The sequence below is a fragment of the Crocodylus siamensis genome, chromosome 2 (assembly GCF_052110815.1).
Source record: "Crocodylus siamensis isolate JL-2025a chromosome 2, ASM5211081v1, whole genome shotgun sequence".
Classification (NCBI taxonomy): domain Eukaryota; kingdom Metazoa; phylum Chordata; order Crocodylia; family Crocodylidae; genus Crocodylus; species Crocodylus siamensis.
In genome coordinates this window covers 233,732,160-233,757,731 of record NC_143396.1, presented here as the reverse complement: position 1 = coordinate 233,757,731, position 25,572 = coordinate 233,732,160, and the positions used below count along the sequence as shown (strand labels likewise).

The following is a 25,572-nucleotide window of genomic DNA, read 5'->3' as shown; positions in this document are numbered from 1 at the left end:
CTCTTTCTTGATAGTCGCATACCCTGTTTCAGCAGGGAGGAGCTTCTGACTTGCGTATGCAACAGGTCTTTTGAGGTCATCCCATTGTTGTGTTAAGACTACCCCTATTGAAACATTAGAGGTGTCAGTCTGTAAAATAAAGGGTTTGTTACAATCTGGAGTATAGATTATTACATTCTGACAAAGTGCAAATTTAATCTTGTTGAAACTGTTCATTATCTCTGGGGTCCATATTATGCATCCACTGCCGTGCCCCTTTAGTACATTAGATAAAGGTGAGGCTATTTCAGCAAAATAGGGCACAAATTGACTGTAATAATTTCCTAGGCCCAGAAATGATTGCATTTGTTTCCTGTTTTGAGGTGGTTCACACTCTTTTGATGACTTTTACTTGGTCTGCCAGGGGTTTGATTATCCTCTGTCCAACCTGAAACCCCAACTACCTTCCGATTGCTTCTGGTGCTGCCCCAGCCCCACAGTAGCAGCGGGGACCAGTGAGCACAGCTACCCTACATGCCCCATGCCAGCTTTGGACTTGCCCATCCAGACTGAGAAGTGGCAGCACAGGAGAGAAACTGCTGCTCAGCACAGGGCAAAAGTGACCCCTCGCTGCCACCAGCGCTTCCAGGTGTAGCCACATGGAGCCCATGTGGGGCTGCCCTCCATCTGCTCTGCACTCACAGAGCAGTGATGCAGCATAAACAGAGGGCAGCCCTGCCTGGGCCCTGGGTGGCTACACCTGGAAGTGGCAGCAGTAGCGAGGGGGAGGGCCACTTTTGCCCTGCGTTAAGCAGCAGTTTCTTTCCCACACTACCACTGTTGAGCCTGGGCCTCAGCACCTGCTCCAGGCTGAGCATCAGTGGTAGTGGTGCCAGACAGAAATTGTTGCTCAGTGCAGGGGGAAAACAGCCCTCCACATTGCTGGGTAGTTTTTGGTGTAGCTGCCCAGAGCCTGTGCTGGGCTAGGTTGTCCTGAAGCTCCATCACCACCACCTCTGGGCTGCCCTGCACGGTGACACTGCAGAGTAGCCACAGGGCAGCCCAGGGGCAGTTGTGATGGAGCTGCAGGTCAGCCCGGCATAGCATGGGCTCCAGGCAGCTGCACCAAAAACTGCCCTGTGGCAGCAAGGGGGAGGAGCTGCTCCCCCCTCCCGCCCCCGCTGAGCAACAGTTCCTGCTTGGCTGCTGCTGCCACTGCTCAGCCCAACAGGTGAGCCCGGAGCCAGTGCAGGGTCCACAGGGTTGGGGATGCACTTGCTTGCGAAATGATAATAGGAAGGGATTGGCTACACCTATATAAAGCCCTGGACAGAGTTAACAGGAATGTAGGCTGTAGCCATGTTGGTCAAAGGACATAGGCAAACAAGGTTCTTTGGGTGAATCTGATATCTTTTATTAGACCAACTTAAATAGTTGGAAAAACATTTTTTTTAAAGCAAGCTTTTGGGTTTAAAAACCGTTCGTCAGGCTGGGGAAGTTTCAGCAGTTGGTGAGTGATCTTTCTGGATGGAAGAAAAGTAAAGCAGCCAGAGGCTAGGCTGGTATGCATACAAGATAGACAGTCAGTGAAGATGTAAACTGAGGAGTCAGTGGGTGAGAGACAGGCTGGGTGAGGGGGAAAGAAGGGGAAGGGATAGTGGAGATGTATCTGGGGGAGTCAGATGTCAGGCAGGTTATAATGTGTCATAAATCCAACGTCTATATTTAGTCCATGATTTTAGTTTCCAGGAGGCTGATGAAGTGGAGTTCATAGGCTTGTCTCTGAGAAGTGTTTTGTAAATTTCCTTTGAGGATTAAAACTAACAGATTGGAGAGAGTGGCTTTCTTATGAGAAATGTGCTCTCACAGGTAATTGGGTATTCTTGTTTTTGATGCGTCCACTCTGGTGCGCAGTTGTTTGGTCTCTCCTGCATATTTTCCATTAGGGCATTTGGTGCATTGGATGAGATATGTAACATTTCTGGAGGTACAGCTGTAAGATTCAGGAATGCTGATAGCTCTGTTGTAGGGTGTAGTAATTGTGTAGTAATTGCTGGAAATGTATTGACAGGTTTTGCATTTCTTGTCGTGGCGTGGCGTGGTCTGGATCCACTTGGTATGTTCTGGGCCTGAGGAAGTTTGCTTCTGGTGATGAAGTTAGCGAGGTTCGGTGCCTGTTTGAAGGCTAGGACAGGTGGCTCTGGGAAGATCTCTTTAAGAATAGGGTCTCTTTCTAGTATGGGTTAAACTGTTTGAGGATTTTCCATACAGGTTCGAGGGAGGGGTGATATGTCATAACCAGTGGTGTGCGATTCGTGGAGTTTTTTCTTCTGTACTGCAGCAATTCTTCATGTGGTATCTGGGTGGCTCTTTCAAACATGCAATCTTTCTCTCTGGAGGAGTGTCCTTATTGGGCGAAAGCTATTTTAAGATTGGTGAGGTGGCAATCCAGGGTGTTCTCCTCAGTGCAAATTCAGTGGTACCTGAGGATTATTTAAATAATGTTTGTGCTGTCCTTTGAAGGGCATACCACATAAATACTATGTGTCAAAGAAGCTGAAGAGGAATACAGGCAGATACAAAAGGAAGAGGGTTGGCTGGGAGAGTCAGAGGTGGAGGAGGAGGCAAGCTACATAGAAGATGAGCAGATGGGACTGAAAGATGTTGCTAGTGCAGCCCAATTTAGAGTGGCCCAAGAAGGAGATGAAGAACTACAGACATTTGGGATAAAGTACTGCTGTGAGCAGAGACATCTTGTGCACTCAGGGAGCAAGACTATGGTTATGAGGTAAGGAATAACTTGCTCTCCTGGGTAAAGGTAGAAACAGAGTCCCAGCACAAAATGCGCCATTTTAGTGCTACCTGAAATGTTTAGGCGTATCATATGGCGCTTAGCTCATACTACACCCACAGGAGGACATTTAGGTCATGATAAAACCATTGCTAGAATCACCTGCTGGTTTTTTTGGCCTAAGATACACAAAAATGTAGCCCGCATGAGAGCGGTGTGCCCAGATTGCCAAAAATCAGGAGAGGTGAAACCTCCATGGGCTCCATTACAACCTATGCCAATTATTGATGCACCTTTCCCTTGAGTGGTGCTCGACATAATGGGGCCACTTTCTAAGAGTAGCACGGGTAATCAATATATTTTAGTATTTGTTGATTACATCACACACTACCCAGAGGCAATTACCCCTCAGAACAGTCATGGCACCTCATATAGCAGAGGAGCTAGTGAAATGGATATGGATAGCCCAGGTGGGCATCCCTAGAGAAATTTGAACAGACCAAGGCCAGAACCTTGTCCAGAATCCTGAAGGAAGTATGCCAGACCCTGGGAATTACCCATTTATACATGCCAGTATATCACCCTCAGATGAATGGGTTAGTGGAGAAGATGAATGGCACACTTAAAAGAATGCTGACATGTAGCGCCCAAGCTGACACAAAGAAATGGGACCTTGTGGCAGGGCTCTGTTGATGCCTGCCACTTTAAGAACTGAGCCAAGCAGCCAGCAGGTGCTTGATTGTGGTGGCCATTTTAGATTTTTGGCCGCCTATATAAACAGAGCAGTTTGCTGCTGGCAGGGGAGGCAGTAACATCGCCTGGCTGCAAGGTTCCATGCAATGGTAAGGGCAGGAGCTTAAGGGGATGGTTTGGAGGCTCCTAGTCCTGGGCATGACCTAAAACTGCACCCTCCTGGGAGTGCGTGGCCTGGTGGGGCTCTCAGTGGTGCGGGAGCCCCCAGGAAGTGCCAGGCCAGTTACCACCCCAGTGAAAGGCGGGTTGGGGCGCCTTAATAACCCCAGCTTCCACAACCAGGTGGGTTACCCACTAGTAGGGTCTAGAAGGCAGACCCAGGAGAGAGAGTGGGGCTATAGACTAAGAAGCCTGATTTGAAATCCCTTGACTGGTCAATGCTTGGGCCAGGACCGGAAGGGTCAAAGGGCCAAGGACCACCGTGAGGAATGCCCAAGAACTGTGGGCCTGGGGTTCTGACTGGCCTTGTAAGTGAGGCCAGGGCCTGTGTAGCCAAAGGCCCTGGGAGGACCACACCCGTAAGGGGGAACAGTTCAGGGAGCTAGGGAGCTCAGAATGAAGGCAGAGTACGCCACCTGAGTGGATGGATCTTGTAGGGATCTGGACTGGAGGATTCTGGGGCCCAGAGTGGGGCCAGTGAGGTTAAGATCCATGGATGACATCTGTGAGGCTTGGGCTGCGGTGTAGGGGAGAAATAGAGCTGCAGACTGTGATCCTTGGCATTGGGGCAAGAAATGGGCAGCCTCACACCTAATTAACATCCTAATTAAATATCATCAAGGCATGGCAGGAGAAAAGGTGGGCAGTTGGCCCAGAAACAGGTGGGTGGACCGTTGGTAGACTGTTCCAGAGGAGACCCCCTGTTACAGACCTTCTAGTACCATTGCTACTTTTTGCTATACATGACATGCCCCAAGACTCTCTAAGATACTCTCCTTTTGAGTTAGTACTGAGGTATACTTCATGGGGTCTTCTCCAAGTTGTAAGAGAGGAATGGGAATGCCCTATGGGAGTGAAGGTTACAGCTGAAGCCTATCAGGAAGAATTTTAGAACCATGTCTGTACAGCACAGAGAGTAGCTAATGATAACCTGCAGGCAGCCCAGCATAAACAAAAGAGAGCCTATGATACAAATGCTAAACTACCAAAATTTAAAGGGCAGAAAGTATTGGTCTTACTACCTACGGCCACCTGTAAGTTCCTCAGACAGTGGCCAGGAGCCTTGGAGATCACTAGACATGTGGGACCTGTTGATTATGAGGTATTCCACTCTGGCCATAGGAAAAGAAAAACAAATATACCATGTGAACCTACTCCATGAATGGCAGACACTTGAAGGATGATTGAATGTCATAGATGAAGAGGTGGAAGAGTTAGGGCCTGCATTTAACCACGGGAGAGGAAAAAAGATGAAGATAGCTCAACCACATGAAATAGGATTGGCTCCTAGACAGTTTCTTTCCTAGACAGAAAAGAGAACTTCAAAATCTTATACAGCAGTATCACGATGTGTTCCATGACAAGCCAGGGTGGGTGCATAACACTAGGAATGAGATCCGTACTCCAAAGTGTGCGGTAATCAGAGAACGGTTGCAGCTGGTTCCTGTGGCCAGGGTGTCACCTACATGACAAAATCCACCAAGAATTAAGTTCAGTGTTGAGACAGGGGATCATTCATCCTTCATGGAGTCCATGGAGGAGCCCTATGGTACTTGTGTTGAAACTAGATGGTTCAGTCTGCCTCTGCATAGACTATAGTATAGAAAACTAAATGCCATAGACTGTTTTGATGTGTTCCCTATGCCTAACATTTCTGAGTTAGTGGAATGAATTGGCAAGGCCCAGTATATCACAACATTAGATTTGTCAAAGAGCTATTGGCAGATACCCATGGCTCGCCAAGATCAAGCTAAAACAGCCATTGGGACCTCATGGGGACTCTCTGAGTTTATAAGGATACTGTTTGGACTACACAATGCCACAGCCACCTTTCAAACAATAATGGATAGCATGCTAGCACAGGGATGGGCAATTATTTTGGCTGGAGGGCTGCTTAATGAGTTTTGGCGAGCTATTGAGGGCCACAAGGGTGGCCCCGCCCCCTGGTCACCATCTTGGGACCAGAAGTCCCACCCCAACCTCTGACCTTTGCCACTGGAAGTCTCTGCCCTTGCCATTGGAAGTATTCTTTTTGGGACAGGGGGTTGCTATCTTGGAACCAGAACACCCCCCCAACTATATACTAAAAATCAGACATCTACAATCATATTTTTAAATGTTATTAAAAAAATATTCTGTCCTGATTTGTGTGTGTTTGTACTGTGTATATAAAAATGATTGCATAATAGCTCAAGCCCCCAAGGTCTGGAACAGTCTGCCAGCGGAGGTGGTTCAAGCACCTACATTGAACACCTTCAAGAGTAAATTGGATGCTTATCTTGCTGGGATCCTATGACCCTGGCTGATTTCCTGCCCTTGGGCAGGGGGCTGGACTCGATGATCTCCCGAGGTCCCTTCCAGCCCTGATGTCTATGATGATGTCTATGAAAAATGAAGTCTTACTCTTGTATATTGTGGAGGGTGTGAAGGGTTATGGGTGGGTTGGTATGGGGTTTGTGGGGGGGGCCGTAAGTGTGTGTGTGCACATGGGGTATGGAGGAGAGTGTGTGTATAGTGTTTAGTAGCTGTTCCCAGGCTACTTTTCCTACAGGTTGGTGGGCAATTTAGGTGGAGCCCACCACGTTTCCTGCAGTGTCAGGTTCCCATCATTTCCTTGGTCCACTCAACCACTACCTCTGGCCTGGCTGTCTCATAGGGGAAAGTCAGAGTGTACAGGGTGTCATTCATCAGGAAAGAGCAACAGATTGCCTTTCTCAGGGACACTGTACCCACTGTGGGCATCTTCAGTGTCCTGGGACGCGAGGGACGCAAGAATACTCACCACCAGCTCAGGCACCCACACGTGATGAATGGGAGGCAAAATCCGCGTGGCTTATCAGCCGCATGTTTATACAGCTGCAGCCGGCCAGTGACGTCAGCACAGAATGCCAGCCGACATGAATAAAAATGGAGGCGCACGCTGTGGAGCCAGAAGAGAGAGAGAGGAGACAGCACTCAAGGTCCCTGCAGCTAAAGCAAGCGGGTACCTCGGTCCAGAAGGGGAGTAACGCCTGGGATGAGTGTGCGAAGAGAGAAGAAGGCCATTCAGACGGCGTTACAGATGCGGCTGCAGAGGGACGCCAGGATCACCCTGAAAGGACTGCAGAGGGAATCCCTGAGAAGATCAGTCCCAGGAGCGAGAGACTGCGTGGGATCCCACAGAGAGGTACAGCCGAGAAAAGCATTGTCACTGGACCAAGAGGTGCCTGGGAGTAGGCAGGGGACTGAGTGTCTAGGCATAAGGCAGCCAGTGCCCCGGTAAAGTGCAGGGGTGCAGTTAAAGGGGCAGTACGCCCAGTTTTTGTGTTGGAGCTTCCTTTTGGGTTTTTTTTGGGTTTGTTTCTCCCCGAGCTCCAGGGGACACCTGAGGGCCGCAGACCCACACTGTAGGCCTAGACAGTGTTAGGGAAGGGCCTGAGTGGGACCCAGTCAAGAGGCCAGGGTACGAAACGACGACGAGCTCGACACCACTATACAGGAGGCGTGAGGCCGGGGTATAGGGGTGGCGGAGCCCCAAGAGCGACCGCCGGGAGGAACCTCAGGCCCAACGAGTGCGCACAATGAACGACCCCGGACACTGAGGTCATCAAGTCGTGGCAGGCGAGAACGGGGTCAGGGAGTCGGGCGGAAACCACCAGCTCAGGCAAAGGCGCAAACACAGGAGGTGTGTAACGTCAATCAGCCGTGCAAGGGCGGCTCGAGAACAACTAGTTGAGTCCCGGCGGTGACATTCAGAAAGAGACAGGTGAGCAAACAGGAAAGGATGAGTATGCCTCAACCATAATGAAAGCACAAGGAAAAGTGTCTTTCCAAGGAAACTGTCTGTCCAAGGACAGCAGCCACCTCCAGCAAAACTTTCCTTAGAATTGAAGAGGTGAACTTCTGTACAGCATGGTCCCACCACACATAGTATGTATTGCTCCATGTTCTGCAGCCATAACAAGTAGATGTGAAATCCAAGGACTCCTAAAGACATGCAGCAAGGCTTCTCCAACATGCTGTAAATCCAGCATGTCAGAGCAGACTCGATTAACTGAGTCTGCAGGTGCATGGAAATTAATGCATTTTTCCATCGTTAAAATTAAATGCTGTTTAGTTTTACACAGCAATTGAACACAATGTTTTATGGATATATTTACAATTTTAAAACAATTTGGAAGCCAACCAGTGCCTCAATCACTATAGTGAAATAAATTATAAGTACCTAAATTATAACTTTTGGTATTTAAATTTGGGGTTTTTTATCATGGAATATCAGAGCTCCCCCTACCCCTTAGCTCATCAAGATGCAGGCCCAGGCCCCTCACTCCCAAGCCACAGCCTTCCAGCCCTGCTGGTCCCCTTCACTCCCCACCCCCAGACTCCTGGGCCCTGCCAGTGCCCCTCACGCCCCACCCCCAGCCCCCAGCCCTGCTGGTGCCCTTCACCCCCCACCCACAGCCCCCTGCCCCCCCCAACCCTGACAGAGGGAGTCCCCAGATGCCTGGGCTATGGGGCTAGGGACCTGGGTCCGCAGCCCCCTTTCCCCTGCAGCAGTGCCCAAGCCCGGCTGCCGCCCACAGGAGAAAGCTGTGGTCTAAGCAGGGAGCCATGGGCAGCATGGTGGGAGTGGAGCCCATGGGGGGGGCAGGTGTGGGCTGTCTGCTGCCAGTTTAGGTAAGGCCAGCTCCCCACCGCTACATGCACTCCCTGTGGGGACCCATGCTGCCCAGATCTATGTGTGGGGTGGGGACAGGCCGCCTGCTATAGGCTTGGGCTCCCCACCCTGCTGCCCTCCCCCAGGCCTCCACAGCTTGGTGGGTGGGACCCGGCACGGTGGAGAAAAGTGGGGTCAGGTGGGGAAAATCAACGCACCCCCTGCCCACCCCATGGCAGCAAGAGGCATAACTCCACACCTTTGCCTCTGCTGCTGCCAGGCAGGCAGGAGCGTATCGCCAGGGCAATGCAGGGCTCACAGCGACAAGGAGTTTCCTTGCCCGGCCTTGCTCTGCCCTGCCGCACCAGGTCCTGCCCACTGGGCTGTGGAGGCCCTGGAGGAGGGCAGCAGGACGGGGAGCCCTGAGCCTGCAGTGGGCAGCCTGCATCTGCCTCTGGCCTCCACACAGATTTGGGGGCACTGGTCCCCCTGTCCCTGCCAGGAGTCCACACAGTGTGGAGAGATGACCCCAGCCCCTGGACAAGCTGCCCTGTCCCACTCCCTGCTGAAGCTCTGCAGCCACATATTCCGGCCCTAGGCCCCAAGCCCCATGACTGCCTTGCTGGGCAGCAGCCCCAGCCATGCCCTGCCCAACTCCTTCCCTCCTTCCCTATGGGGGCCTCAATCACTCCTCCCCTCCCACAACTGATCTTCAGGAGCTGCTCTCCAGGCTGCTTAGCAGCACATGCATGTTTATGGCGCCCCCTGCCTGACCACCCTCCTCCTGTTATCCCCAGCCCCTTGCAGGCTGGAGCTCTGCCAGCCTGCAGGGAGCTCTTTGCAAAAAACCAAACTCTGTGCATTTCTCTAGTAACTTAAAAAATCTGTGGTTTTCTCAGGCAAAAGGGAAAATCCATAGTTCTTTATATTTTTTTTGTGTGAAACAAAAAACATGGGTCCCTGGTCATTAGTACTGTAGTCATTCTAGTTAAATGTATGTTTTTTATTCAGATTCATAAAACAAAATCTATGCTTCTTGAGTGTCTTGACATTGCATTAAATTCTTCACTGTCAGTCATTTCTACACCTGAGTTAATATTACCGCACCTGAGATAAGGTTGTTAGCTAGAACTATGAACAGTCTGCAGGGCTGCAGAGTGGGAGAGAGATATTAAGAGGAATGACTAACAGACAGCAAAATTGCAGCAGAAAGGATAGCTTGATTAATAGAACATCAGGGCCTTTAAAAAAAGAGCTATTAACTGCTGCGGAGTACAGAGAGATTAGCAGGAATAAGGGAGATGACAATGAGCCACCAAGTCAATTGATTCCCTCACTGCTACCTGAATAGAAATGCTGCTGCCCCTCCCAAGCAGTTGGTTTTAAAGTTTGGGTAGAGCAAGAATCAAAGAGGGTTGCAACTGCACCACTGAATCCTGCCTAGATCTGCCCCTACTAGACCCCATCTGTACAAAGTGACCATGTCTGACATCTGAGTTATGGTCAATTTACCTGGTAAAGAGGCCCTAACAGTTCAGTTGAGAGATGAGCATCAGTCATAAAGCTCAGTCTCAAATCTAAACTTCCCCCTTTCTGTACCTTAGACTAAGGAGAAACTGAACCTGATTCTCACTTCTGATTGACTTCCTTACTGCTCAGGAAACTGGTGTGGTAAGAATGGCATATTTGGGAGCTAGTCTCTGAATATACTTGTCTGCGACTTCTGGCAGCACTCCATCCTTCCCCCCCTGCCACCACCCCTTCTTCTGTCTACACCCCCTATACAACAGCTGCATTAGAGAGGCTATCCAATCTCATGCAGCAGAATCTGAATGTTTAACTGGCTGGAGTTAGTAAGAAACATCCTCTGCAGGCAGGTTATTTCATGATTTTCCATGATAAAGCTTCTTGCACCTTCCTCTCAAAGGATCAGGCCCTAGCCACCCTTAATGCTGGACCAGAGGTCTAGTGGAACATGGGGAACTTTCTTTGTTCCTGTGCTGATCTTTGCTCTATTAGACAACAAGGTCTTTGGGGAAGGGTTTTCTTCAGTTGTGCTCTAGGCATACTGCCTGTTCCTAACAAATTAATTAATTACAGTTTGCCATGTACCTGGGGTACTCCAGCATAAATGTGGGGGCTGGTAGCTGGGGGGATTTCTGTAGACTGAGTGATGCACTGCAAAATGTGAACTGCTGTCTTCAGAAGTCCTTGCCTCACTGAAGAGGAAGAAGGTCTGACACAATGCATGGATAATTATTTTCTTTTCAAAACATAAAAAGGCCAGCCTCCAGCTCCTTTCTACACCCACCAGTTCTTACTTTTACATTAGAGTAACAATTGTGCTTAGAATGTATCTATTACAAGCAAAGATTCCATGTGTTTATAACTAATGAAAAGAGCATTGAAATGAAAATATTTGGTTTAGAAATTCCTCTTTAATCTACTATAACCACTTTCCATACTAAGCACGTTCTCGGGCAGCAACGTCCAATGTGTTGCTGTTTTATAGGAACTGAATGGTGTAAGGAATGGGAAGAGGCTTCCTGGGAACAGCACAGATTGCCGGTTTCTTCTAGCTACTGTTCCCTTCTACACCCTTCCCTACTCTTGTGGCTTAGAAGAGAACAAACCTTGGATATTAAAGCAATCAACTGAGGACGAGAAATTAAGATTCTGCTTAGGCACGTCAGGTTTAATGAAAATGTAAATGTGCTTTTTGTTTAATGAAAGGGCAGTACCCTCACTAAGGGACTTTCAAAGGGAGTTAGGCACCTTGAAATCCCTTTGTTATCCGGAGGGGAACAATGAGAAAGTCACTTACCTGCATGCTTCATCTTGATTACACCCACACCTTGCTCTGTGTGTGTGGAAAACCCCTGAATCAGCAGAGGAGGAACAGTTCTAGAGCCAAAGTGGGGAAAAGCACAGAAGGGCTGTGGGGATCGGTTCCAGGCTTCACTGTACATGATGGACTGTGGGGATGAGGCAGAGGTAGGGCCAGCAGAGCCTTCACCTGACAGGCGTGAAGTGGCCCTGAAATGCAATGGGAAGACTATGAATTTAAAAACTGAAATGTCAAGAGCTGCAAAAGTCAAGGATTCATAGCAATGTTAACTCACCCAGCATCACACACAGCGTAGATTCAAGTACACATTTAATGCACTTCAAAATGCTACGCATTTGCAAGGTTGGCAGGGTTGTTTTGCTAGAACTAGTCAGAATGCCTGAAATTATTTCATAATTTCAATGAAAGGCAAGACAAAAGCAGCTAGGTTTTTGGGTTGTTTTTTTTTTTGGGGGGGGGGGAAGGGAGGTTACAGCTTTTTTTTATTGGTGAGTAGGGGTTTCATTTCTTGTCTCTTTTCTGTCCAACATTAGATTAAATGTTTAAAGTCAGTCCTAGGAAAACCTCATTTGTAGGCCTTAGAGCAAAACCCACGTGAAATCTGTGTACTGGCAGTGGAGAATGACAAAAGCAATTAAGAACTCTCTGGTAAAGATCTCTGCACCATTTTTCATGACGTTTTCTGTGTCCAGTCTACATACTTGGTTGCAAGACCAGGGGGGGAGGTAGCTTGTTGGTGGGCTGAGGTAATGCCAGTGGTCATTGCACTATACGCATCCACTGAACCAAAATATTACACAACAGACTGTGTACTGCATCTGCTGTTCTTTCCTCCCTAGTGCCCTATGGCAGGGCTGTCTAACTGGTGGCCTGTGGACCACAAGCAGTCTGCAAGGGATTAGCATGTGATCCATGGGCCCAGGGGGCTGTCTCTTCTGCTGCTGTGTGGCAGGGAAGGGCCTAGGGGTCCACAGGGCAGTGAGTGATGAGGATGCCAGGGAGCTGCCCCAGCAGCATGCAGCCTATAAAGTGTGAAGTGCCTGGCTGTGCCAATGTTGGACAGTATAGCCGTATGGTAAAAGTATTATCTCCAACTGGGGCTGAGAGCACATTATACAGGCTTCATTACTTTCCCCAGGATTTAGCCTTTACTTTCTTTTTTTGAAAGAAGATAAGGAAAAGGAAAGGGAAAAAAAACGGATCTAGCCACGCATGGCTAATCTCTGCTGATTTTCAGTATACTTCTACAGATGGCTGCAGCACCAGAACTCTGCATTGAACTAGAGGCACAAACACACATTAATGTAAATATCAAACAAAAATACTGTTCAGTACTTAGAAGCTGGCTTTGCTCTGCCACTATGCAAGAGGCCATATTATTTGTTTCTCATAAATCCTGAACATTTCAAATGGCTAGCGCAAACGATTATTTGTCAGAATATCTGCACTAGAAGCATGTTATTTGACATGCGTTATTCTCCTGGTTTAAATCATTTCATTCAGTCAGAGAGCAGAAATGAAGCCATGTGACCCAGGTAACCCACCAGACATGACAAATACTGCATATTCAAAGCAAACTGTCCATAAACAATACTTAGGCCCAATATTGCCTCACTTTTTCTGTGAATGCTTAGAAATAGCAAATACAACTGGAGAAATAGGGAGTTATTTTTAATGCAGTGTAATGTTATTGTAAACTTGGTAGAAATTTCATAATACATGAGCACAAAAGTCATTTTCTTTAGTTACTTATGACTTCATTATTTTTAATCAGTTCTATTTCCCTAAATTTAACCAGAGGATTATTCCATAGCACGGATTAGATATACTGTAAATTTCAGCTATTAACATACAGTTGGTTTGGAATTCCACTGTGCAAAAAAGTATGTTAAAGTATTTTTTTACAAACTAGCTCAAAAAGGTCAAGGTTGTTCTACTGACAAAATCTGGGGTAGCAAGAGAAAGCTATCAGGTTCTGAGGCAAGTGATTAGTCCATTTTGCAGGTGACTTCAGCTGACCTGCTCCTCTCCGGGTAGTTTTGGGGTTTCCTGAGATGCTGTAGCTTTAGAATCCATTATTATTAATAAATGTGTAATTGCAAAATTGAAATAAAAATAAAAAGCTGGGTATATACATATGGCTGTCATCAAGCACTATTTGTTTGTCTGATCTATAAAATACTTAACTTTGAAGAATGAATACTTAACCTCACCAATTTAACATCATCAAGGGTCATTTTAAGAAGGACTGTTATAATTACAGACATTCTCCACTACGGTCTATTCAAACATGGGCTCAGGCACGTATCTACAAAGGGTTAGGTGTTGCAACATTCCGAGTCACAGCACTTCACAGTAGGTGCCCGAACTCTGCACAATCTACACCCTGAGGTTGTTACCTAGCCTCCTCATACAAAGTATGAGGAGACTTACCTTGAATGGGATTCACAATAGCCAACACTCAAAAATGTTGAGATGTTTCTTTCCTCCCTTTTTCTTGGGCTGGGCTCCTTGCTCAGTGCTACTCAACACCAAACTCATGGAAGGTAGGTGGCTACACTCTCTTCCAAAGAAGCCACCTACCTTCTGTGCCTGCAGCAGCCACTATATATTTTCCAAACATGCCTGCTGCAGGGCAGGGAAGCCTGAATTAGATTCCCTCAGTCCCTGAGGACTCAAACCCAGAACTAATATTGCCAGGAGTTTGCCTGAGCCATCAGATGATGGGCTCTTCTGAGGATGCAGTGATTGCTGGAGCACTCTAACTCACTCCCCTTGAAGCTGTTTCACTTCCTGTAAAATAATCAAAGGTTCTTTGGGCCAAAAAGGAGAACATGTGCAAAATGGAACTGTTTCTACAGGAGGAATTGATAACTCCCACCAGAATAGCCCTGGAGTTTGCATAGTCTCTTGGGAGAGGTGGATTTAAAACCCCTTAGAGGAGAGAATGGAATTAAAGTGCCTGACTTCCTGGGGCTGTGCGCACCTGTTAATCCATGATATAAAAGAAGGGCACTAATGGCAGCATTTCTTTCTGCACTGTCCTGGAAGAAAGTGACCCTCCTCAGTGCAGTATTCTGTGTGTGACAGAAACACTCTTGGAATACCCTCTGGATCAAGCATTTGAATTAAAACAGAAAGAGGAATACCTTCTTTGTGGATCCCAATGAGCCGATGTATTGCCTAAGTAGCCAAGATGGAGGCACTTCTGGACATGTTCAAAGGCGGAACTTTAGGTGCCTGAGGAAATTTAATGTAAAAAATGTAAGTGTCTATGGATCTTAGGTACCTTCAAGATTAGGCAGCAGATGGATTAAGGTTTGGAGGATATAAAGTCTGGATTTAGATATCCAAATCTCACTTTAAATTCCTGAATCCTTTTGTGAATCTAGCCTTCTGTCACTTTAGTTGTATTGTGTAACTTCCCTGGATAATTATTGAAGGAACTTGCGTTTGAACAAGGGCACTCTTTCTGTTCTGAACTGTTCTGAACTGTCTTTTCCTACCTTCTCCTACGGTAAAACTATAACGCTGAATCTGTGATATTACAATCATTCCCATAGCAACAGACTGTGATGTTGCAAAATGAAAATTATGACTTCGCTAAAGGTTTTGGCACAAGGAGAGGCTGGGTTATATGGGATTACACAGATCCCAGCTCAAACACCCAGGGTAGACTGGAGGGAATAATGAATAGTAATAGCAGAATAAATGGCTTTCGATGTAAGGCTGTGTCCAAACAGCACTAACAACCCACCCTGTTTAAACCTTGTAGATGCTAATATGGTTTCTCTGACAAGGGCAAGCACATTTTTGAGAGCTATGATGGCCAAACAGTGATATCAATAAGGCTAGTCTATAGCATGCTTTGGCATTGTTTTCAGAAAATGATCCCTGCTCGTTTGGGTCAAGAAAACTGTGCTAACAGCACTGTTTAGATCACTGGGCCCAAAATGTTTTGTTCACCCTGTTTGCTTCAAAGGAAAAATCCCTTTTTCCAATACCAAATAATTCATGCAGTGAGGTAACAGCTGAAAACCCCTTCCAAAGAAATAGCTACAAGTATTCTGGAGCATGGGACATTTCAAGGAATGACTGCAGAGTAATGTTGGGCTGGGACATCAGTACAAAATATAGCCTTATCTCTAGGTTGTACATTCAAATGCTATAAAAGTTGGTAGTGACCAAAAGCTATATCTGACGTGGGTGAAATAAGCTGGTGATTTAGTCAAACTCCTGCTAGCTGATAATAAATCAAGACCCCATTTGAAACTAGCTGGCACTCAAAAATACAGAGAGGTGAACCAGCACAGAAATAACTCTTTCACCTTAAGTGATGAGTCCTCCAGTTCACACATTTGGTTAGGGTAAAATTGAGGCCTGCACTGTTGCTACATGTGCTATTATAGTTTTTACATGGGTCCACTACAGAAAGGATGTGGACAAATTGGAGAGTCCAGAGGAAGGCAACAAAAATGGTGAGAGGGCTGGGGGATGTGACTTATGAGGAGGGGGTGAAAGAACTGGGCTTATTTATTCTAGAGAAGAGGAGACTGAGAGGGGATTTAATAGCAGCCTTCAACTACTTGAAGCAGGGTTTGAAAGAGGATGGAGCTAGACTGTTCTCAGTGGTGGCAGATGACAGAACAAGGAGCAACAGTCTCAAGTTGCATCAAGGGAAGTTTAGGTTAGATATTAGGAAGAATTTTCTCACTAGTAGGGTAGTAAAACACTGGAACAGGTTATCCAGAGAGGTGGTGGAACCTCCATCCTTTGAGATTTTTAAGACCCAGATAGACAAAACTTTGGATAGGATGATCTAGTTGGGGCTGGTTCTGCTTTGAGTAGGGGGTTGGCCTTGATGACCTCCTGAAGTCCCTTCCAACCCTAATTTTCTATGATTCTGTGATTCCACATTCAATTCTGAAAGGAAGTATTCATGTGTCAGAGTTAAGGTTGTATTGTGATAAAAAATACATAACTTTGCTTGATAAAAATAATGTATTATGTGGGTACTATAATGTCCTTAACTGTTCACTTCTTTGGTTTGAAGTGCTTGTGTTTTACAGGTAAGGTAGTAGCTCTGTATATTTTTGTTGCTCAACATGACTTGTGTTTTTTTAAATGCAGTTTTCTGTTTTTAAAATCCATTGATTGCAATCCTTCCACCCATCAACGAAGTGTAGACACCTTGTGAGTGGAATACAGGGATCTAGCACCTAAATAGCATCTAGCATCTAAATAGAAGTTTAGGAAGGATGAATAGATTTGATGCAAGAAATGACCATTATAATCTAATCTGACTTCCTGTAATACAAAGGCCAAAGAGTTTTACCCACTAATCCCTTTATCAAGCCTATATATCTTAAGGTTGAATTAGTCATCTGATCTTGACAGAAAGGCTTCACATATTGGAGACTCCAAGAACTCATTAGGTAAATGGTTCCAATATCTATCTTAACTTGTAAATTGTGCCTTATCTTCTCTCCTAAATTTATCCAGCTTCAATTTCTAGTCACTGAATCTTGCTTTGCTTTTGTTGGTAGCATAAAGATCCCTCCACTTCCAAAATTTTTCTTTCCTATAAGGAAGAGGAACACTATGTTCAGCTGAAATCACAGGAGGAACGTTTTAGGATGGCAAAATAATTGATCATGTTGGTATTTTACCAGGATACAAGGGTAAATACTTCTAATCCTGCTAAAAGAACCATAGTTAAGACAGTGTTTTTCAGCTTCATTCTGAGACATATACTGGAAAGAAGGCTGTGTATTAAATCATCCCTGAGGTTTCCCAATTCCACATGGAGATGCTTAGTTTTCATGATCTAAAGAGAGCACAGTAGGAGATGGTATGGATTGAGTTTTGATAAAGTTTCCCATTCTAAATGTTTTGTGTTGGTGTGGGAGACCCCTGGGGGTGACAAGGTTCATCAGTCAGAATGATGACTGCTGTCTTCTGGAATATCTAGGATGAGGTCAGCATGACATGTACTTGTATGATGCAGAATGTGTGGAGAATTGTCAGGAGAACATGTGGAGAATTTAGTGAAGACACCTGAAACAAAGGATGGCAGAGGTAAGCAACATTATGCCCCAGACATATATCTTTTGTAATGGTCAAACTTCTACCTACTCAGAGGATTCTGAAATGAGTTGCTCAGAACAGCATGAAAATCTAAGACTGATGTTAGTGGCTGTACCATTTCACCAAACTTTGGGAAAAAGTTATGATTCTTCCTTTGCTGTAATACAGTTTCCCACAATTTTTCAAACTGTTTTGCTATGCGCATCACATCTTAGTATGGAAATTATCTCGTGGATCATCTTAGCTTCTAGCTGTATTTTTACAGGTCACCTCCCTTCCTATTTATGCTCAGATAATACCTGTGTAAGCAAGGGAAGGATAGAGGAGGGCATCTGGGAAGGATAATGCCTTTTAACAGTTCCCCTTTTGGGACCAGAACAACCTGTACCACGTAACTAGCTTGATCTCTGCAGACCAAAGAGTGAACAGAACCACTCTTCTTTACTGAGAGCTGGAAGGAGCTGATACAAACAAATCCATTCTCCACACTGAAATTTCTTTTGCACAGCTGTGCCATTTTAGTGTCTCATGAACCCCTCATGACAGATCTTTTAACATTTGTTTAAGTTACTGTTACATTTCCTCAGGTTATTTTAAATTAGGAGCCGAGTGCTGCCTGTGGTTACTTCAAAGCTTAACATATTTTCTGATGAAAAGAGGGGCTTGGTGAATGAGCCGCTTCCCGGAGTCTGCTGTTTACAATGCTGACCTTGCCAAGTTATTTAGTGATGTTTACTGTAAAGTGCTGCTACAAAGCATGACCTACAAAAATAAAAAAAGGAACTGAAGAGCACAACTTAATCATAATGAAGACAGAAAACCATTCATTCAGGTGTTGGTTTGAATGACAGGGAAGCCAGAGCACTGTCTGGGTGTCAAGATGAAGTGCAGAGAACAGGGGAATACCAATGACTAAGAGTGAAGGTGGGGCAATAGTCATCCACCAGGCAGAACCACATGCTTACAGATTCCTTTAAACTCAAGGAAGCCAGAAGATTAGCTCTGCCTATTGTCATGCCATCATAGGATACACAACAGAAAAGATGCAGTTTTTCTTATCTTTTCCTGAGGGACTTAACTGATCAAAAACAACACTGACATGGATTCAAAAAAGCTTAGGAGGAAACACTGATGAGGGGATTCTTTTCTTTTAACAGAAAGTAATATGGTAAGAAGAAAACCCAAGTGCCTAACTGAAGAACAAGTGGTAATGGCTAGAAACTGCATTTGTGCTGGAATACAAAGGCAAGTTATTCATACACGCACAGAGAACATGACAGCATCCTGCATTTAAACTGACAAAATGCGAGTCACAAAAATGTAATCATAAACCCTTCATCACAGGTTTAGTCAGTGATGACTTTTTCACTGAAAATATCAAAGACAGAATGTTTATAGCTGTCAGGTACTAAATCTGTGGTCAGGATATGGTGTCAGAGAGGTAAAGGCATCTTCCTACAGCTCCAGTGCCTGGACTGTGATCCTGGCTCTGGATTCATATTGAAGGCTGCCCTCAGGACACCAAGGGGTACGTTTATTTATGCTGAGGAGCCAAATGTAGCTGGACATGATGCCAACCACATCACTTCCCCATGTGCTGCTGGCTGGCTCTAAAATTTGATGTGTCTTACTCATGCTAGACCAATGGGTCCTTTGGCACAGGCAATTTTTTGAGCTAAATTTATGAGCTTTCTGGTATCCAGGTTGTAGCTGTAGTGGTCTAGAGAGAAAAGCAATCAAAACTTGTGGTAGAGGTGATATCTTTTATTTTAGACTAAGTAGATTTTTGCAAAAAAAAGTCTTTAATTGCAAGCATTTGGGCACAAACACCCTTCAACCGGCATTGATAAAAAAATTGTAAAAGTTCTCCTGGGTAGAAATGAAAGTTCATAGAAGTTTCATTTCTACCCAGGAGAACTTTTGCAAACTTTTCTCCAATGCCTGATGAAGGGTGTTTGTGCCCAAAAGCTTGCCATTAATTTTTTTGGGGTGGGGGGGCAAAAATGTAGTTGGTCTAATAAAAGATATCACCTCTACCATGAATCCTGATCGCTTTGAGCTTTCTAGAGACATTTTTTCATTTCAATTTAGCCTCTCCACATTTCCCCTCTTTTCCGCCTCCCCATTTCCCTTCTCTTCACTTTCTTTGCTCCCTTTCCGTCTCTTTTATCCCAGTTACATTCCTGCTTCTTTCTCAGTTTTTACTATTATTATTCCTTCTCCTTGGCTGGTTCTCTTCTCCCTCTTCTCACTCTCAGCTTCTGCTCTTTGCTGTCTGTGTTGTTTGTTACAAGCGTCAATGCCAGGGCTGGCTGAGCCCACCTTCCCCATTAGATACCAGCTGACATGCATGGCATCATATGCTTAGGCCTGTCAGTTGCCCTAGCTGTTTGCATTACCTCAGTGGCAATGTAACAATGGAATTGGCTGGACTCCAGCCCAGTTATTGCTGGAGCCTCCAAGCAATGGCTAATATACACGTACCATGTGAGCTACTCTCCCTCCGCACACTTCGTATAAAGTGCAGTTTCAGTCTTAACTCTGAATTTCCTAGCATTTGTTGGTTTAAGCCAGACCCTGAGGGATTCATTTTCTGTGCAAAATGCAAGGATTTAGCCACACAGCCGATGTCAATGCTAATAGGATTTGCACAGCTAAACCCCCAATACCCAAAGTAAAACTTACTGCCTTATTGTATCTTAACTCTTTTGCTGCTCTATTGGTATTTCACAGATAGCCATTAAAGTCACATATACATGATGATGTTCTATAGCATTCAGACAATCCTCAGAGTTTCGGGTGTTGCACTATAGTTCAAAGCTCACCAATGAGGTCTAGCTGTGAGATTTGAATGATTAGCTACATGTAATATATTGTGTATACAGAACATATTTCCCTTGGTCTTTCAGATGAACTTCCCAGACCTCCTGATTCAAACAGCTTTCGTTCATCATCCTTTATTTTGCTGTTATTTCACACGTGGCCTGATCCTGTGCCACTGAAATCAGATTAGGCTTTTCATTTATAAGCACCTGAGGGAAGGAATCAGGCTTATGTGTAAATAGCCACTGATCTCTGTGTTGGTGTCCCACATCATACATGTTTGTGCCCATTAATGTCACATTTTTATTTTAGTCTACAGTGAAGGAAAAATGCAAAGGTTTAGTGACAGCAATAATTATAACACATTTCCTTCTTCAGATCTGAAAGCTTGGGTTCAAATTTAAGTTGGATGAGTTAAATATAATGGTCTTCGACCAGTGTCCCATGGACCTTTTTACAGATCACAAAACCAAGCAGGCAGTTCAGCATAACTTGATTTTACTAATGTCTGCCATGAGAGGGCCTAGCTTGAAACAGCTGATATTGTTTCATAGTTAGTAGGGTCGAAAGGGACCTGAGCAGATCATCAAGTTCGACCCCCTGCCATGGCAGGAAAGAGTACTGGGCTCACACGACCCCAGCAAGGTGACTGTCTAGCCTTGTCTTAAATAGTCACTTTGTAATACAGCATTATGCTTGTGCACTAGGGAAGCTATCTGAGGACCAGACAGTGGAACTGCAAGGGAATTTCAGACCTATTTTCATAGTTCTGTAGCAGTCCAAAACTGCAATAGCAGAAGATGCTTCAGTTCAGAGGAGTAACTGCAGTTTTGTGCTTTGAGCTACTGCAGCCAAGTTACTGGTGGCATGACCAGGCCAGCAGTGTGGCAGCTGCTAGTTTTGTGCCCCCTCCCTAAATTGGCATCTGGGGCTGGTGCCCCTTAATTTTGCTGCTGCTTCAAATTAGGACTGAGAAGCACTCATAGAGCAATGTGGAAGAAATTTCCAAACATGTGACTGTATTAGGCCTGTATCCCTCCCAGTTGTTTTATGAACAATTTATGAACCTTCAGTTATTTGCCCAATGGAGAGTAATTTCCTTTGGACCTTAAATGTTCCACAGCTGAAACATGAATTTATGCTATTTTTAAAGAAGTAAATAAATAAATGAAAAATTTGATTTGATAGGAGGGGAAAAAATTCCTAGACTGTTTAATACCACTTGGACTTTCAACAGGAACGACTAATAAATATTCCTCACAGTTTTAATATACACAAGCATATGAAAATATTATAAGTTTAATGGGAAAGGACAATGAGAATACTAATGATTTGGCTATCTTCTTTCAAAGACAAACAAAATGTAACTGTGTACTAGGAAAATTAATTTTAAAGGCTTTGCTTATTTTCACATTCACATAGCCATAGACCAAACCCTACTACATTTGATTTTTTTAAAACCAGACAGACTTCATTAGAAATAATTAAAATGCCCTGCCAGCCTCAGCTGCTGTACACATGGTTTCAACCAGCAGTATCTTCTAAACAACGTATTGTCCATCTTTAAAAACAAAAGCAACAAATTTAAGTGCCAAAAATCAACAGGGGCTGCACGTGCTCAGAACCTCTGAAATTCAGGTTAATTCTATTTAGACGCTTAAATCTGGATTTGTGTCATTACCTCTTAGAGACTCAAATTTGAACATTTTGGCCATGATTCAAACAGGTGGTAAAATGATTGCTTGCTGCGAAAAGACAGCAGACAGATAAGACTTTCTTATTCTCCTGGACTTCTCTGCAGCAATCAGCACTGTCAGACACGAAATATTGTTGTCCTCCCTGAAAAAGGTGACTAGGAAAATACACTAAAATGTTTTAAGTCCTTCCTGGAAGGATACCTGCAAACAGTGGGACACTGTACCTTCACAATTTCAATCTCTCAGTCAAGTGACTACATGAATAAATTAGCTACAAGACTCTATCCCATCCTGGTAGATGATGGCCTGGTCTCAGTTATGCATGCTTTTGCCACCTCATGGATGGACTACAGCACTGGAATGCAATCAATATGAAGCCATCAACCTTTAGGAAACTCCCATTAGGGCTGTATACTGTAGTATGTCTCCTCAGCAACACAGGTTTCTGTGAGCACATCAAATCTGTCTTCTGCTCTCTACACTGTCAACTTGCAGAATATTAAATTAGGGTCAAGGTCTTGGTCTTTAGTTTTGAAGGGCCTAGGCCCAGCATATCTAAAAGATCACCTAAAGCTCTGGGGTGAGGATCATGATTAACTCTATCCCTTAAGCACAGTGGCAGTTTCTAAGGAAAAAACCTGTCTGTGCAGAAAACAAAACTATCTCCCCTCTTGTCTAGGACTGAGTAATAAACTCCTTTAGGAATTAAGGACTAATCACAAACCTCACCCCTTCCTGCTCCAAATAAAAGGTGCATTTATTTGGTTTGCCCTACACCTAACAGTGTATTTGTTAAAATAAATAAATAAATAAGGCGCTCTCTCCTACTGCTGTTAAAATGAGAGAGAGAGAACAAAACACATGAGAGATGTTAGTCACATTACCTGATGCCCTACTGAAAGATGCTCAGATACTATGGTGACTGGGGTGGCATTACCATGTATACAGAGGTTAGAATGGGACTTAAAGTAGATACGATAGCTACTGCAGCACAGTGAGCACAGAATCATAGAAATGTAGGGCTGGAAGGAATCTTAAGAGGTTGTCCAGTCCACTCTGCTTGAGACATTTTGTCCAATCCAGTAAATAAACCTTTAATGAGATTCCACAATCTCTATATGTGGCCTGTTGTGGTATTTTACCACCCTAAATTAGAAAGATTTTCCACTATCTAACCTAAATTTTCTTTCTTGCAAATTATGCCAACTTCTTGTCCTAATCAACTGACCACTACCACCTTTATAACCTTTCCAATACTGGAAGACTGTTATGTCCTCCCTCAGTCATCTTCAGGCTAAACAAACCCACTCCCTTCAGCCTTTCCACATAGGTCCATGCATTCTAAACTTTTTGGGTTTTTTGCTCTTTTGTGGATTTTCTCCAGTTTATCTACAACTTTATTAAAATGTTGTGCCCAAAGGGGAGACATTATTCTGGCAGAGACCTCACCAGTGCTGAGCAGAGTGGAACAATTACCTCCTGTGTCTTATATACCAGGCTTTAGTTAACGTATCCCAAAATGAGATTTGCCTTTTGCAACAGAAGCATACTTTTGACTCATGTAGTCAGTGATTTACTATAATCCCCAGGCCTTTTTCTGCTATTCTATTGCTTAATTGTTTCTCTCCCATTTTGTAGTTGTGTATTTGATTTCTCCTTCATAAGGTTATGGACAAATAAACTTAACACAGTGACTTGAAAAAAGGTTGAGGCTGTCTCTGCTCTTTCATGGTGATAAGTGAAAAGCTAAATCAGGGCAGCTTAACTTTCTGCGAAATGGGGCTAACCAGCCCTGTCTTAATTTTCACTTACCACACGGTAGAAAGAAGACTCACAGACATTACCGTGAAGCAAATGACATGCAGTGAAGGCCTGACCCCTTTTAATTCCCTGTAATTTGTTCATACCCTGAACATGGCACTTTGACTGTGTCCTTCCTGAATTTCATCTTGTCCATTTCAGAGTTTCTCCAATTTGTTAAGACCATTCTGAGTTCCCATTCTGTCCTCCACAGTGCTTACAACCCTTCTCCCAGCATTTTTGTCATCCACAAATTTCATAAGTATACTACACCATCGTCCAAGTCATTAATAAAAATATTGTACAGAGTGCCCCCAATCCATCCCTATGGCATCCTAATCTATCCCTGTGGTACCCTACTTGAAATGCCTTTCCACAGCAGACCACTGATTTTTTTGTTGTTTGTGTGCTGTTCACCTATCCTATGTGTGCACTTCTAAGCTAAACTTCCTTAGATTGCTTGTGAGACTATCATACTACAATTAATTGATCTCCCTTATCCACTGGGGCATTTACTCTGTCAAAGGAGGAAATTAGATTGGTCTGATGTGATGCCTTCTGACAAACCCATGTTGGCTGTTTTTATCACCTTATGTCTTAGGTACTTACAAATGGATTTGTTCCAGAACCTTTCTGGGGAGCGATATTAGGCAGACGGGTCTATAATGTCTTGAGTCATCTTTGCCTTTTTTTAAAGGCAGGCTGTATGTTTGTTCTCCTGTCCTCTGAGATCTCCCTCATCTTCCACGAATTCTCAGAGATAATCACCTACAGTTCCAAAATTACTTTAGCTACTTCCTAAAGCATTCGAGGGAGAATTTCATTGTGTCCTGCTCTCTTGAGAACACCTATCTTACCTCAATATTCTTTGGCGCGTCCTTTCCCTATTCTAGCTGAAACACTTAATTTCCTAGATGCTTAAGTACCTGGCTTGGGTTAACCTTTCTTTGGAAGGACTGAGGCAAAGAAAACATTGACTCCTTTAGCTCTCCCTGCTTCCTCCCTCATTAGCTCTCCTTTCCCACTGGAAGCCTTGCTCTGTCTTCTTTCAGACTTATGTGGCTTGGTGAAATAAGGCAAAAGTACAAAAACTATACGTCCCTCTGCTTTCCCACTTGTTTCTGGTGCATTTATAGACACCCCCTCCCCCTTACCTTACTACCTGAAACACTTTTTGTGTCCAAATCTTCCTGATGGTATCCCTAACATGGACGGGAAGGGGGGGCATTTCTTCAGGCTGCTTCTCTCCTTAGGGTCCTGGTTTTCTGCCTGTTGGGTTCCTCGCTCAGGTCGTGGGTAGGGCGTCCCTCATAGAGAACAGTCTGGTTGTCCTCTATTGATACAAAACCCCATGCCTTTACGTCCTCTATTTTTCTAGAGGACATAAAGGCGCCGGGTTTCGTGCCAATAAAGGACAGAGTCGTGGAAAACCGAAATGTCCTTATGATGGCCACTGTAGTCATGGGAAGGGCTCCTCACATAGCCCGGGAGGCTCCCGAGCCTGGCTTTGCAGTGGCCGGTCAAGCTAGAAGTCCCCCTCGGCCGAGAGGAAGACTGTCCCCTCCCCCCGGGATGCTGGGGGGAGGGGACTGCCGGGCAGGCAGCTCCCAGCCGCCTCCGCCCCGCTCCCGGCGCTGCCCGGCCAGCAGGGCCACGCGAGCGGCAGCGGAAGCGGGGGCCGGGCGGAGCCCATGCACCGGGCGCCCCCTCCCCCCGCGGCCCCAGTGGGGCGGCTCAGTGCACAGCGGGGTTGGCAGAGAGCGGCCACGTGCGCGGGGCCTGCGGTCCCGGCGCTGCCAGCGAGGCTGCTGCCGCCGGTCGTGCGCCGTTTCTCCGCCCTTCAAGTCTTGCTGTTTCCCAGCCACCTCGGCCCCTTTGCTGCGCCTTGGCAGGGCGGGCGCTGCCCGCGCGGGGAGCGGCGAGGAGCCGGGCATGCCGCGCGCCGGCAGGGCCACGTGCCCGCCCCACGGACAGGCCGCGCGGGCAGCGGGGGGCCTGG

General features: G+C 45.4%; 1 long non-coding RNA gene across 2 annotated transcripts; it reads right to left on the bottom strand.

The window, feature by feature from the left end:
- Nucleotides 1–1,416: 1,416 nt before the first annotated feature.
- Nucleotides 1,417–25,114, bottom strand: LOC149871901 (uncharacterized). 2 transcript variants are annotated; one of them, XR_016440560.1, is made up of 4 exons: nucleotides 24,728–25,114; nucleotides 14,316–14,406; nucleotides 11,143–11,354; nucleotides 1,417–2,462 (listed from the first exon to the last, which is right to left on the bottom strand). It is a non-coding gene; the product is annotated as an uncharacterized LOC149871901 (long non-coding RNA). The 2 variants fall into 2 exon arrangements; XR_016440561.1 differs by having other exon boundaries at nucleotides 24,736–25,114.
- Between the last annotated feature and the right edge of the window lie 458 nt (nucleotides 25,115–25,572).